The sequence below is a fragment of the Lasioglossum baleicum genome, chromosome 11 (assembly GCF_051020765.1).
Source record: "Lasioglossum baleicum chromosome 11, iyLasBale1, whole genome shotgun sequence".
Taxonomy (NCBI): Eukaryota; Metazoa; Arthropoda; class Insecta; order Hymenoptera; family Halictidae; genus Lasioglossum; species Lasioglossum baleicum.
In genome coordinates, this window is record NC_134939.1 from 11,298,337 (window position 1) to 11,313,297 (window position 14,961).

Here is a 14,961-nt window from a genome sequence, read left to right on the forward strand (position 1 = left end):
ACCCTTGCAAGAACACCGTAGGAAGAAATCGAACTTCATCGAAATTGTTCGTGCACAGAATTCCAACAGGTTTACCTTGGCGAAAGACAATTACGCGTAACTGCAATTAGAATCGCAGTCAAAGGGGCTCCAATCAACTTAGCCCGACACGAATTTATATTACACGTTCCAGTTTCGCATATTTCCGCTTTTCGTTCGCACTATGGTTCCAGACTTCCTGCGAATTTCGTTTGACGCGAGGCGCTCTTTTTCTCGGGGAAACATGAACCACCTTAAATCTATTATCGTCGCAACCAACTCCTTCCGTGGCAACGATACTATACTTTTCTGTAGAACCGCGAAAAGTCCTGTCGGAAACACGTGAGTCGATGAAATATGGAGCACTCTTGTGCTATGACTCTTTTTGAGAATCCAGAAAAATTTCTGCATCTGAACACAAAATTCCACACAAATCTATTTATAGATCTTTTAAAAGAACCTACAGATTTTAACTAGTGATAGTTTACATAAAACGATTTCACCTATTATACTTGTACTTCATTCAACAATTTTTTTATTGGCGATCGTGAAACAGCTTATATGCCTTCCACATTTATATTTAAAAAAAAATTAGATTTCCAAAAGCTTGGTGCTTAATATATCAATAAAAGCAGTGTTGACGAAACGAAAGTGTAAAATAAAAAGTACATTGACACTTGGAAAAATTCTCGCTAAGACACGTGCGTTAGAAATATGCAGTACATACATTGTGAGAAAGAGTCTTTTCAAGATCGCCAAGGAATCCCGAAATATTTTTATCTGTTTCAGAAGCAGGAAGGGAAAAGGGCATGGCCAGGAATGGAACGTGACCACCTCGAGCCGCGAATTTATCGCGAATTTCCATTTGCGAGCTCCGCTGTGTTTGTTTGGGAATTGTGTCAGCGGATTCCTGTGTCTCCGCGGATCCTTCGCAAACAGTATTAAAAAGAATCTGTTCTAATAATTTACGGTCCCGTGGGAGGTATGTTAGGTATGTTCGCTGGAGAATCGCGCTGTTCTCGCGAATCGATACGTCGATATATACATTGATGCACGGAATTATTCATCATTCTATGCTTTCTCTCAATCTATATGCACATCTCTTATTAAACACTGGTGTCGATTTTTATGGAAATTCCGGGAATAGGGATGACGGGATTAAAAAATTATTTGGTGCAGCTATAGTGATATTGATGAATTCGAAGATTTTTTAGGTTCAAATAATCAATGAACTGTGAAAGTAGAAGCTTTTAAGCCAGTAAGTAAAACCTTTTTGAAGTCGGGGAACACTCGTGATTAAACACCAAAAAACAAACAAAAACATCCCGTGTAGAAATGAATATATTTTACAAAATATATTACTAAGAATATAGTTAGTATATTTCGCGGAAATTCGTGGAACACCGGTTAAGAATCAGTGCTTTAAGCTTTCAAATGAGGCAACGTTTATAATCGCAATTTTTGTTGTGTTCCCTCGAAAACAAATATTTTTTTCAGGATTTGTTTTCACCGGACTGTGAGGTTCGCAGCGTTATCGAGAGCCAAAGTAATTTTTTCCTTCGTGAGGTTTGTTTTCGCTGGTCTGTACCGTTCACTCGTGGCGGAGTTCATGAAAATTCGAATGGTTTGTTGTTCGAAGACGACTCCGCGCGAGCGGACAGAAAAATAGAGGAATGAATGTAACGTGTAACAAAAACAACAGATGTAAATTTCGTTTAAGAATACATCCTCGTTGCAACATGTTCGCGTGGCGCGACTCGCATCTGAAAGACAACTACACGTGCCACGAGTTTTCTCCCCTAGTACAATCAATCCTCGAACACGCAACTTCCAGGTAACAATGGCGTGGACAAGACTGTCGGCTCATTAACGATTTATAGGTTCATTAATGAGAGCGTGTTGCCTCGTGGAAACAGTACCTTACGCTGGGATTTGCTGTAACTGTCCAAATGTGTGCATTCGTTGCTTTTATACGATCAAATGAATCAAACGTCTATTAACACTAGGCTAAGGGAACGTTATAACCATGAGGGCAAACATAATGATAGAGAATCGCTTGTGTAAGTGCTTTTGGCGAGTATAGAATAAATCAATTTCTTCCCACCTAGAATAATCCCGTTCTATACAGTCGGTGTACAAAGTATTCGTACACAAAAAACGAATTACTTTTTCAAAATTGGACCCAACAGCTTGAGTTTCTTTTCAGACGTTAGAAGGATTAGTTTACTAGCTATTGTGTAAATAATTTCTTTTTAAATTGCTATCGGTCGCAAATGCGAAGGATATAGTAAAGGTCACGATTTTTAAATTTTTGATCTGTACCTGTAATGAAAATTTAGAAGGCGCCTTTGGTAGGTCTAACAATAAGTAAGTTATATACTTGTACAAAGTTTCATCGAAATATATCAAAAGGATGTTACGAAATATAATTGATTGAAAATAGCATAATATCGTAAGAATCTGCGATTTAAATGAATCGCAAACCGTAAATTCAAAGATTTTTACATCTTACAATGCCCATAACTGTTTTATCCGTTAACCAATTTCAATGAAACTTTGTACATATATATGTATATGTGTAACTTACTTAGGTTTACAAAATACATGTTTTAAATTTACATTACGGGCACAGAGATAAAAAATTTAAAAATCGTGGTCTTTACTGTTCCCTTCGTAATTGTGACCAGTAACAATTACAAAAAAATTATTTACACATTAGCTAGTAAACTAATCCTTCTAACGTCTCAAAAAAAGTCAAGCTGTTGAGTCCAATTTTGAAAAATTTATTCGTTTTTAGAAGGTGTACGAACACTTTGTACATCGACTGTATGATTTTTTTTCATTTCGGGACATGAAATTGATATAATACCTCATACAATGCTTAGTAAAGTAAACAATATTTTGCATAATTGTACGGCAATTTTTAATGGTGCCTCAGAGTCAACTCTCGAGTGCTAAGGATTAAATGCGTCCGACATTTGATCGCGCAACGATCGTGAGCCACGAGTATCGAATAAAAACGACTGTCTAATGGAGGCATAACTGTCAGAAGGTCTTTTATGATAATGAGACGAATCATGAAAACGGCCAGAACTCTAGTAGCGACTGACTCGATTCGCAAAGCGTGGTCTAAGCTCCGTGCACGCCAGAAATAGAATCTGGGTTTACAGTGGAGCAATACCCTCTTTAAGTATCGAACGTGCACTGTCACCCTTCCGAGAATTTTCCCAGGCTTTTTTCATCTCCTGTCAATTATTACTGGACAGCTGAAAATTGTCCAAGTCAATCGACAGAAATCAAAGAAAAATGAAAATTCTGGTAATCGATTTTGGAGAACAAATAACAGTTCCAATTGCTTTATAATTTTCTTTGGTTGAAGGAATTCTACCTCATTGCCTTGACATCGAGTTTCTCTTATTATTCCAGACACATTCTCTGAAAGAAAATGTTTGAAACAGTCAACAAAGAAAGGAGAAAGAAAGAAAGAAAGAAAGCACGCTCCAATATCCTGCAACAGACAAGTACTAGAACAGAGTATATAATAAGGAACGTAGAAAAATACTGCAGAATATGGAATAACAATGTTTTGCACTAAGGGGGAAGTCGGCGACTGAAGTAACTATATGTATAGAGGAACAAAAACCTTACTAGATTTTGGGTGGAAACATGGGTTTGCGGGCCTCGGGTTTTTGTCCTTATTTGAGCAGATTTTGGGTTGGGTGAGGGCTCATTCTAAAGTGGAAGGTTAAATACAGCCAGCTCGATAAATGATTTAACGAGATTATGTTTATATCTAATACTATGAGTGTACAAAGTAGAGAAAAAATCGAGAGAAATCCTTGCAGAATCCAATGTATTTTTCTGTCACAAATAGAGTTTTTTAACTGATATGATGGGGCACAGCGGGCTGCGTTGAACTTTCCTCTATCAAATGAACCTTTGTGCAACTCAAAATATGCTCGTATAAGGATAAAAAGCCGAGGCTCGCAAACCCATGTTTCGACCTAAAATCTAGTCAGATTCTATTGGGTTGTCATCTAAGTTCGTTCGGTTTTTGTTATTTATTCCAATGTAAAAAACCGAACGAACTTATTTGCCAACACAATAGTTCCTTGCAAAATTCCCTGCAGAAAAGTCCCGTGACTGTACTTACACCTCAAGGAAATATACGAGAACGATACATATAAAGCAAGATACTATTAACCCCGGCGACGTACAATGACATTGGCAATGGTAATTGTTAATGGAACAACGGGCATATGAAATATTGATTAGCGATGATTCAGTAACTTTTAGGTCTGTTTAATGATCGTGAACTATAAGAGAACAAGTTTACTCAATTATCGAACGAAGAAAATTTTTCTACGGTACGCTCGGGTTTCGAGGCACCATTATTCGCAATTATATTCGCGCATTGCTGATGAGACGGTGCTGAATAATTGATGGAGGAACTTCTCCATCTCTCGAGAAAACTATACAAATTATGCAAAGTTTGCAACACTCGGCTTGATCTTAAACTAGACTTCGTTGCGTTAATTTTATTACTGAGTAATCGGTAACCAAAGCTGCCACGTGTGGGTTGCGAAAATGAAAATGGTATTAAAATAATTACTCTATTAGTCGGTGAATATGATACACATAATAATGGTCAATTTAGATAATTATCTGTTGAAAGAGACATAAATACGCACAGTTAGCCGCGGCGGTTTTCGTGATACAGAATAAATAGCAGGAGGGAAGCGTAGACGACACGCGCCGACGGCAAACATCTTGAACGAGGTACAAAGTAAACAGGACCGACGGATTAATCAACACGGAAGTTTCGGCCAGCTTTGTGCATTAGCCACTCATTTTCTCCGTCTTAATTTTCCTCGGGGGCTATGTTCAAAGCGCATATCGCCCGAGCCTCTTAAGCAGGCATGCCTTACCTAAACTCCTGGCAGTTTCACCCTCAACGAATCCTAATTAACGGAACTTTGAACGCTTTCGAAATTTCCGTCGCCCGTGCTAATTAATTTTGTGGTCGGTTATCTAGAATACATTTATCTAGCCGGCGTGTGTGCCGATTTTTTCGCGAACAAACCCCCGCAGGCCAGCAATTATGGGTGCACTTCGCGTTCACGGTAATTGGCGCGATTATAAAGCTAACACGTGGAGCTGGTTCATAGATTATTAACATTTTATGCTTACAGTCGGTGTACAAAGTATTCGTACATATTAAAAAAACGAATTACTTTTTCAAAATTGGACCCAAAAGCTAGAGTTTCTTGTCAGACGTAGAAGGATTAGTTTACTACCTAATGTGTAAATAATTTTTTTTTTTAATTGTTATTGATCGCAATTGCGAAGGACATAGTAAAGGTCACGATTTTTAAATTTTTTATCTGTACCCGTAATAAAAATTTAGAAGGCGCCTTTGGTAGGTCTAAGTAAGTTATACATATACTTGTACAATGTTTCCTCGAAATCGATCAAGGATGTTACGAAATATAATTGATTGAAAATAGCATAATATCGTAAGAATCTGCGATTTAAATGAATCGCAAACCGTAAATTCAAAGATTTTTACATCTTAGAATGCCCATCACTTTTTTCTCCGTCAACCAATTTCAATGAAACTTTGTACATATACGTATAACTTACTTAGGTTTACAAAATACATGTTTTAAATTTTCATTACGGGCACAGATAAAAAATTTAAAAATCGTGATCTTTTCTGTTCCCTTCGTAATTGCGACCAATAACAATTACAAAAAAATACACATTAGCTAGTAAACTAACCCTTCTAATGTCTCAAAAAAACTCAAGCTGCCGCGTCCAATTTTGAAAAATTTATTCGTTTTTAAAAGGTGTACGAATACTTTGTACACCGACTGTATATATGTACTAGAGAAGTGATTTTTTAAGGACTAAACATGCAGTACGTAATTTTTAGAAATACGATGGAATTTTGTATAAAATCTCCTTTTACAGTGAGGAAATTAATAGGGTCGATGCTTTGAATTTTCGAAAAATTGTGGCTTCAGCGATTAAGGGTTGATATGACCTGTCGAAGTCCCTTTTCTCGTGTTCACAGTGTGCAGCTTACGAGGGTGTCTGCTCGAGCATGAGGCGCCGTTGGAATGTATCGATTCATGGTCGACCGCGTGTCGTTAAATATGATACCGGAGGGTCTCTGGGTTTTGGTCGGAGTTGATAAGCAGACAACGGGCCTCGTCAAAGCGACCTTGTCTCTTCCTTTGAGCGGAGGCAGCTCCAGCAACGTGTACTGACCAGATAGACTCTTCCCTAAGAACAGAGTCTTGTCGAGGAACGCTCCGAGTGTTTTCCCATCCGAAATTGCATATTGTAACGCTACTTGTCCAATCTAACGTCTCCATTAGACTAAAATGTCACCTCCGTTTGGTTAGTTCAGTGCCATCAATTATAAGACTGACTGTAAAAGAAAATTAATAAATATCCAAGAATTATAATAAATCTAGGTACGGCTGTCACTGGATCGTCAAAGACGCCGACTATTCAAGGTCCAATTTACATTATTTGTCGAGCAATTTACAGCTTAATAAGATCAGTAAACGTCCCTTTGCAGATTAGTGCCCACGAAAACGCTTTCTATATTCGCCACAGGTGTCTTTGCCGAGAAGGAAGCTGTAAGGGATCGGAGGACCAGAACGAAATGAGTTAATCAGACTTTTCTACTGGCTAGGGGTGTCCTCTTGGCTGGAGGTCGACGACCTAACAACGAGTTATCGCTCCGAATTAAGTTTCGTTTAGCCACGATCGAGGATACGACCTCTCGCTCTCGCTCTCTTCCCTTAACATCGGTCTCATAACCTTCATTAACGCGAAAATATACGCTGTCTGCCGGGGATCGACGCGGCTACGGGAACTGCTCCCGTTGGAGATTAGAGTTCCCCTTGTCGCCACGATTATGCCACCGCTATACCCCTGATCCCTGGGGTGACTCGTTACCGGTTAAAAGTGGAAAAAAGTTACTTTGCTCAGACGAGACCGACGAAGGTCCTTCACTCGAACTCGCCCGTTTTATTAAATTGTCACGCACCGAGGAGCATCAGGCCAACTGAACGTTCACTACACGTAAATCAGAGCGGACCAGCCAGCTGCTAACATTTTGCCAGAAAACAGAATCGTCAGGTATTCAAATTAATTTCAACGAAACTTCGAATTAAATTCCGAAAATCTCATACGAGACAAATTTATTACAATCGTTCACTGAACATTGCATTTCATGATTTTTGACGATTTCAAGAACAAAGATTTCCAGTACAACCTCTCCACACAGTAATCAATCGGGAATGCGTCAATATTTCAGCACCATAATCGTTCGTACGCACTTTGACGGCGTTAATAGCAGGTGTAACGAGCCATCCAGCAACAGCACCACCGTTCGAATATTTTCCTGTTAGCCGACGTATCGAGGCTCGTCGACAACGTTTTCATTGCTCGAACACGCCTCGCTAATGGCTCCCCGATACGATTTATGATATTCATTTAAATTCGCGTCCTATCCCCGACTATAATAAATTTCGTCGGCGGGCTTGAATTACCTGCGGCATAAATCCACTTTTAAATTTAATTCGGCTCCGAGAACGGATAGACTTACGGCGCATAAAGTGGTTTAGGATAGAGCCAGTTGTACGTACGGATCAAGAATTAGAATTGGATGAGAATGCTCCATCTTGTCTTGCATCTCGCGGATTTCAGGCTGGATTTTTGTATGAATCCTGAAGATCGAGTTATGAAACCAAAATTAGAAAATCGTGTTAACTTAATCATGTTACGAACTGCAGCGGCAGGTGCAGTGAACGCCCTCAGAAAATTGGTAATCGATCAGTTAGACATAATACATCAGTTAAACAGATTTCGAGGTATAACGATGCGAATCGTTGCAACTTTGTTAAACTCAATTCGTCAGGAGAGCGCAAATACTTGACTTTTCGAAACTGCCCGGCTGAAATGGCAGGTCGAAATGAAAAACGGATATTTAGAAGAATGTGCCCGGGAGAGCCACGCGAGAAAATGGCGTTTTCTGGCTTGGTGTCGCATTACATTTGCAGCTGTGACCTGATTTACGAACTTTTTTACGGCGTCATTTATTCCGTGGCATAAAGTGCGAGAGTTGCATACCTCCCCTTTTTTGCTGGACTGTCTCTGTTTTCCACAGGTTTGTCGTTGTTCAGGATTGACTTTTTCGTTTCGCAGAATAAACGTTCGCTTCTTCGAACCCGCGAACGCTTCCCCGGCGTGAGTGAACCTAATTTCTGCGAGCCGGCGACCAAGTTAGTAGCAAAACGAACTTTCCGCCATTTTACCCGAGTTCCAAACTGTTACAGCGCAACGCCGAACTATTCTGGCCGGAAAGTTCGCCGTTCGAGATTACTCGCGAGAGTCCTTTGAGGGATTCGGCTCGTCACGATTCATTGTACCCCGCAGCGGAATATACATGTATTAGCATTCGGGAGTTTTTTTTTGTGGAAACAAGTCCAGGACCGGTGCCTCTCCTTTTTGCGCGCGCGAGCCCGTTATTTACACACTCGCCATTGCTTTTCGGTCTCGGAGACGGGATTGGGATTCTTTTCACGCTGCGAGGCGAAGTTTAGGGGCAAACAATCGTGAGGGTTCGATCCCCTACGGTTTTGTTCGGTTCTCAGGACTTTCCTTTTATTGCGGGACAGTCGGAGAGATATTAATATTTAAGTCGGGCAACTCCGGGCCGAGGACTTTTGCTGCATTTAAAGAGAAAAGTAAGGTGAAGTGCCCTATGTCTGGACAGCATGTTTGTCTATTTTTAATTTTATCACTTTAAATAAACAAAAATCATTTTTTAAGAGTTTCACCATACAGTTCAGAGTTTGTAAAGTAATTTAAAATAAAAAAATCATTGTTTTGGTTAATATCTTAATTGTATTGACAAGAATAATTGAAACCTGGGTGGTAGTTGTCATAATGAAATAATATTCACACCTACTTGTAGCTAAGACAGAGGCCTCAGAATATACATATAATATAATTATTTAATCTCTTAATTACTGATTTTACTATGAAAATTCAATTGTCCAGATTTAGGTATCACTTTTGGACTGTCCAGACTTAGGGCACTTCACCTTAAATGGCCATGTCGTGGTTGATCTTGTTCAGCTTCTTATATCAGAAATTTGTTGTCGTTTCTTATTGATTGCAACCAATTTTTGTTGGCTTTTATTTGATTTCAAAAAAGAAATTTTGAACTAGAGAACTTAGTGGTAAATATTTGTTGGATATCAAACGGTATTAAATTCTATTGAATTACTTATTTTAGAAATGTTTGTAGATCGATTTTCTTTTGTTTGGTTAAGCGCATACGGTCGAACGAACAGGAACTTGCATACGTAATCAAGCAATTGAACGAATAAATTGAATGGTTTGAATAAGAAACATTATTAATAACGTTCGTATAAATGCTCGCGCCTGCACAACTTCATTCCGTTTGCCTGCATATGAATCAATTTATTGTATCGCATAAATTCAATTATTCCACAATGGATTCAATGTTCTCGTATTATGTGTTAATACATATACACAGCACGATAAAACAGGAATTCTATTAATATGTAAAATGCCTCTTCTTTTATACTCAATTTGATAGAATCATTTATGAGAAGAACCAATTAATACCAATTAAATTATACCTACAAAAGTTGAAGCACCACAATAGTGTCTATGTAGTAAGTTGTTCACAACGGAACACAATGGAAATGCTACAACACTACGGACGGGGAATATGGCAGTAACGTTGCATTGTGACTCTTTTAGAAATGGATTATCGATCCTCCGGTGTTAAAAATACAACTATCAACTTTGTGAATCAGTTTGGAACACTTACAGTAGAGTTCGTTGGTAACGGAAATACCGTATTATTGTCTCGACGGGTTTCGTTCCTCTGGAAAATCGGGAACATCACCGTCCCGTTCAAAGATCCTATAACCAGAGAACTCGGTGATCCGTATTCTCGTCTTTGCTATAAATCTTTCACCTGGATTGAAACGAATTGAGCGTTTCTGCCAACCATTCGAGCTATAGACTTCTCGGAAGTCAGCCGAGACGGATGAGGATCGCGTGCTTTCTTCCGGAAGACAATGAGGGTGTCGTGTTCACGCTACGTCAAAATAAATTTCGTGTTTGAATCGTGTTATGAGGGAACACTCTCTCTCTCTAGATTTATGAAAAATATCACGAAACACGGATACAAACTTCCTCTATCTTTTTTTCTTTTTTTTTTGGCAAAGTATCACAAGAGAATTCACTGTGAAGAGAAAACCCCCGGTGTCATTGATTTTATCTGCGTAGATTTCATTCGAAAAGTTTTACCAAAATTCTGGTTTAATTGAGGTAATAATCCATGTTTAATATTTTTACAGGATTGATCTAAATATGTTTCCTAAAATGTTGATAAAATTGTACTCCGATTTAAATTCTCCGATAAGACAGCCAGTCCAAATTACACTCCGTACAAAGATCTCGAGTCTACTCGTCTCCGAAAGCCCTCAAATTGCCATAAATTCGAGGTCACGACACGATCGTGTCCCAGAGCAGGGCACGAGTCGAGTACCGCACGAGTTCCTGCAACGTGTCGCTCGCTAGACTTATTCTCGTGGCGATTCTTTGTCTATACATATACGTGGCTCGCGTGTAATTCGCAGCTGTGGCTCGCAATTACATCGAAACTTCGATAAGGACTATAGTAGACAGGCTAAGAGTAAAAGAGAAAGAAAGACACTTTTTATTGCTTCGTTTTTCCATTGCATCCCTTACAAGAGAAGTCGCCGGTCGAATATACTTGTCTCTATTCAAAAGTTCCCCCGTGGGTGTCACAATATCTTCGGAATGAAACGTATCGTGCTTGCCGGGGAACGATTGCGAGTGCACATGCAATTTGAGCAGTCTTCGCCCCGTCGTCGCTTCCGGTGGAGACACGTGTTCGTCCTAGCCGCGACACGTCAGCGCGTGACACGGGTTGAATTGCCCCGGTCCCGGAAAATTGTTGTTGCCTCGATTCCAGACCGCCTTTGTTAAGTAAATTACACTTTATCGGATTGCTGTCTTCCTATCCTACCTGCCCTACCGATCCCCGTGTCGTCTGCGACTGGGAAGGGTGGTTTGCTGTCTCTCCTTCTCTCTCTTTCTGTCTTTCTCTCGCTCTAACGCCCGACGTCGAATGGGACAAGCAAAAGGGAGGATTAAATGACGAAAATAAATTCGGCTGAAAGGCAACGGATAATCAAGACACGATCCTCTTATTACGATAGTTACAGATACGTATTGCTGGGAATTTCGACCTCGTGCCTTTGCCTGCCACTGCCCTTGTCCCACGAGATTAACCCTTAGCACTCGAGCAGTGATTCAGAGAGAGCTACCACTAAAAATTGCTGTACCATTATTTCAAAATATTGTTCACATTATTAAATATGTTGGGGTCCAGAGGTGGGCATTATTTGGCGAAAAAAATATTTGAAATACTATTTAATATTTTAGATTTTATTTTGCTTAAAGAAAATAGTATTTTATTTGAAGAATCTGAACCTCGAAATAAAATATTTCTATTTTAACAATTTCATTCACAAAATAAAATATTTCTATTTTAACAATTTCATTCACAAAATAAAATATTTCTATTTTAATAATCTGAAACACAAAGTAAAATATTTCTATTTTAATAATCTGAAACACAAAATAGAATATTTCTATTTTAATAATCTGAAACACAAAATAGAATATTTTATTTTTGGCATCGTTATACCCCTAATACTTTCAGGAATCGCATTACTTATTTAATATTTTTTATTTTAGCAATAATTTAGAAAACAAATGGTACTTAATATAAGAAACTATATCATTTCCCATATTTCCGTTTTATTTTTTTGTTTGATTGCTGCTATTACTGCTTTTTTTTTATCCACTTCAGTTCACAGCTGATAAACATACAGTGTATCTTATCACTAGGAAACTATTTATACTCAGAAATCTATTGAATGCGAACCATTATTTTGAGCAATAATATTTAAAATTGAAATTGAAAATAAAGACAAAGTCCAAATATTTTCACTATTCTTAAAATAAAATACTATTTTCAAAAATTACTGCAACAAATAAAATATTTTATTTTCAAAAATTACTGCATCAAGTAAAATATTTTATTTTCAAAGTTGTACGGACACTGTAAAATAAATGGGATTATATTTACTATTTAAAATACTATTTTCCCCAGCTCTCTACCTCTGTTGGTGTATAACCAATTACTAATCATTTACATAACATATCCATAAAATGAAAAAAATCAAATTCAATCAGTGTTACTCTTTAACTAATCATTCGACTTGCGAGCTAAGAATTAAGAATATTTTTACATTGACTTTATTTATTTCGAACAAAGCCCCATTAAAAGATTGTAGCATTAGTAGACTGCGGATTTTATGCATTCACGACAAAAATGGTGACACAACAATTTATTTTTGAATATGGACAAGTAACGTGTTAGGCACACAAAACGTAGTCTAACCAGACCAATTTGATCAACAGACCAGTGATGTAACAAGAAGATGTCGAAGAAAACCCGCACGTAAAGCATCCTTAGCCGAACCTGAAGATTGATCCACGGATGTGCTCGCGCGAGCCGCATAACACTGAATTTTATCCCCAAGCTGTCTGTTATACTGCGCCACCTGTCACTTATCTTTACAGGGAAAGTGCATTTTGAAAGATACCGGCAAGCATAGAAGCAAGGTCTGCCGCACGTATCGCACGAGAATAATGTTCGAAGTTTAAGGCCACGTTTTGGATAATATAATACAGGGGAAGAAGGGTCTGGCGAACGTGCATTACGCAGGAGCTGCTCTTAGGAACTTTGCAGACGTAAGTTCCGAGCCTGATAGGAGCAGGGTTCTCGTTATCTTGAGAATTTTATCTTTGCAATATTAATACCCTGTGTAATGCCGTCTTCAAATGAAAGGAGACCGCGAACGAGTGTCTCTCGAGAGATTTGAAGTTAAAGAAAAATTATATTTAATATTGGAAGCAGATCAGTACACGCGAATAATACCAATAATAACAGTCTATTTTAACCCGACTCTTTTCCAATTTTTTTGGACTCGTTTCCAGGATTGCAAGGGTGCGGGATTTTCCTTCTCATTTCTCGATAATACAAGCACGGGGTTTTTCAGTAGTCAAAAACGCTAGAAAATAAAAGAGACTACGAATTTTCAATTTGTCTTCTGTTTTTTGCAATTGATTCGAACAATGTTTATTTGCACGTGCGGGCAACATAACAAAATCGTGTACGATCAGAACGACTGTGGACTGAAATTCACGGGGTGTTAACTTGTTGACGAACAATGAGCTGTGCTCTAACAAAAAAATTCCCGAGCATTGTCCGACGCGATATTCGAATGGCAGCCCTTCCGAGTTTGACCGAGACGCGCCATTACACTCATTGTCGAGGACTGATTGTATTGCTGGAAACAAAACAAACATTTGAACATATATTTGATCGATCGCCGTGCGACAAAACAACGTCCTTTATACACCGGCTTAATGAAATAGTAAATAAACAGCGAAATGACCGGTATTGTTCCCATGAACTTCCGTAACCTAGATACTATTTTGTGTCTTCTTTCCGAAAAATTTCCAGATTTATGAACGAGCTGGATAGAAATATCAAGCGATCCTCTTTCCTTGATACTACTTTTCTGCGCAAATGGCGTATCCAAAGGTGTGAAATATGCGAAAGAATGAACGTAACTCGAGAAGAGTGAATGCGACGTACGAGTGACTCGGCGATGCGATGAGAGAGTGTGCAAGCGTAATGTAGCTCAAAGAACGGTCCTCTTCCTTTTTCGTTTTTTATCAAATTAGTTCCAACAGTTTCCGACGTCATTTACTTTTTAAGATTTCCCTCACGCCCGCACGTTCCATGATGAATATCACGTAAAAACTGAGGGGTCTAAAAAATGATTTATAGAAACTATACGGTCTTCGAAATTTCGACTTTACTGGTTCTTTACAATAATACTCGTAAAATGTATCTTTGACGTTTCGATAATGATTTGTAGAAATATCCTGGAAACTTGATACTCTATCCATTTGTTCGATCATTTTCTAGAAAAGTATTTTTATGATTTGAAGGATTCGAAAGTTGTTAAAGGAATTTGTGAAAATCACAATGTTCTGATAACTCTCTCGAGACTTTATCTATTCATTCCAATCACTTTCTACAGCAGTCCGTACAATTTGAATGATTTAATTTTATAATTTTCTTCAATGATATTTTTATAATTTGAATAATGAGCCTTCAAAAGTAATGTATAAAAATAACGAGATACTGGAAACTCTTAATAACTTCATCCAATGCTAGTCTACAAAGTCATCTCTGTAATTAGAACAATGTAATTATTATAAAATAAATTTCTACGGAAGTTCCAGCAACACGCATAATGCTTCTTTGCTAATTTCCACGAAACAAGCGTCTACAAAGCATTTACTTCACTAACAATAAAATACCAGAGAACAGATGAAAATTTATGTAGAAATTCACTGTTGTTCAGTCGTCTCCACCCAACACCCACGCACCCCGAGCGCAACGGTACTGATAAAAAGAAGTTCGAGCAAACAGAAACGCAAAGTAGGCTTGACAGAATGTGAAGGAATAAGTTGAAATTTTGTTTACGCGGACCGTAAGCATTTCGCAACGCCCGGGAACCGATATACTAGAGAATGGATCATATGTGTCGTGTTTTTCTTTCCCGCATGTCCCTCGTGTATTCTCCTTGCTCTCGTATGAAACATAGTACGCGTCGAATCCCTCATAAAGTTCACCAGTCGACTATTCGTCGATGGAGAATCGAAGATTGCTCGAGTACGTGTTCCCGCGAAAATTACTTTACCGGTGCA

General features: G+C 38.4%; 1 protein-coding gene across 3 annotated transcripts in view; it reads right to left on the bottom strand.

The window, feature by feature from the left end:
• Positions 1-14,961, bottom strand: part of LOC143213517 (uncharacterized) — a 108,594-nt gene that overhangs the window by 90,088 nt on the left and 3,545 nt on the right. The gene's annotated exons all lie outside the window — the stretch shown is intronic.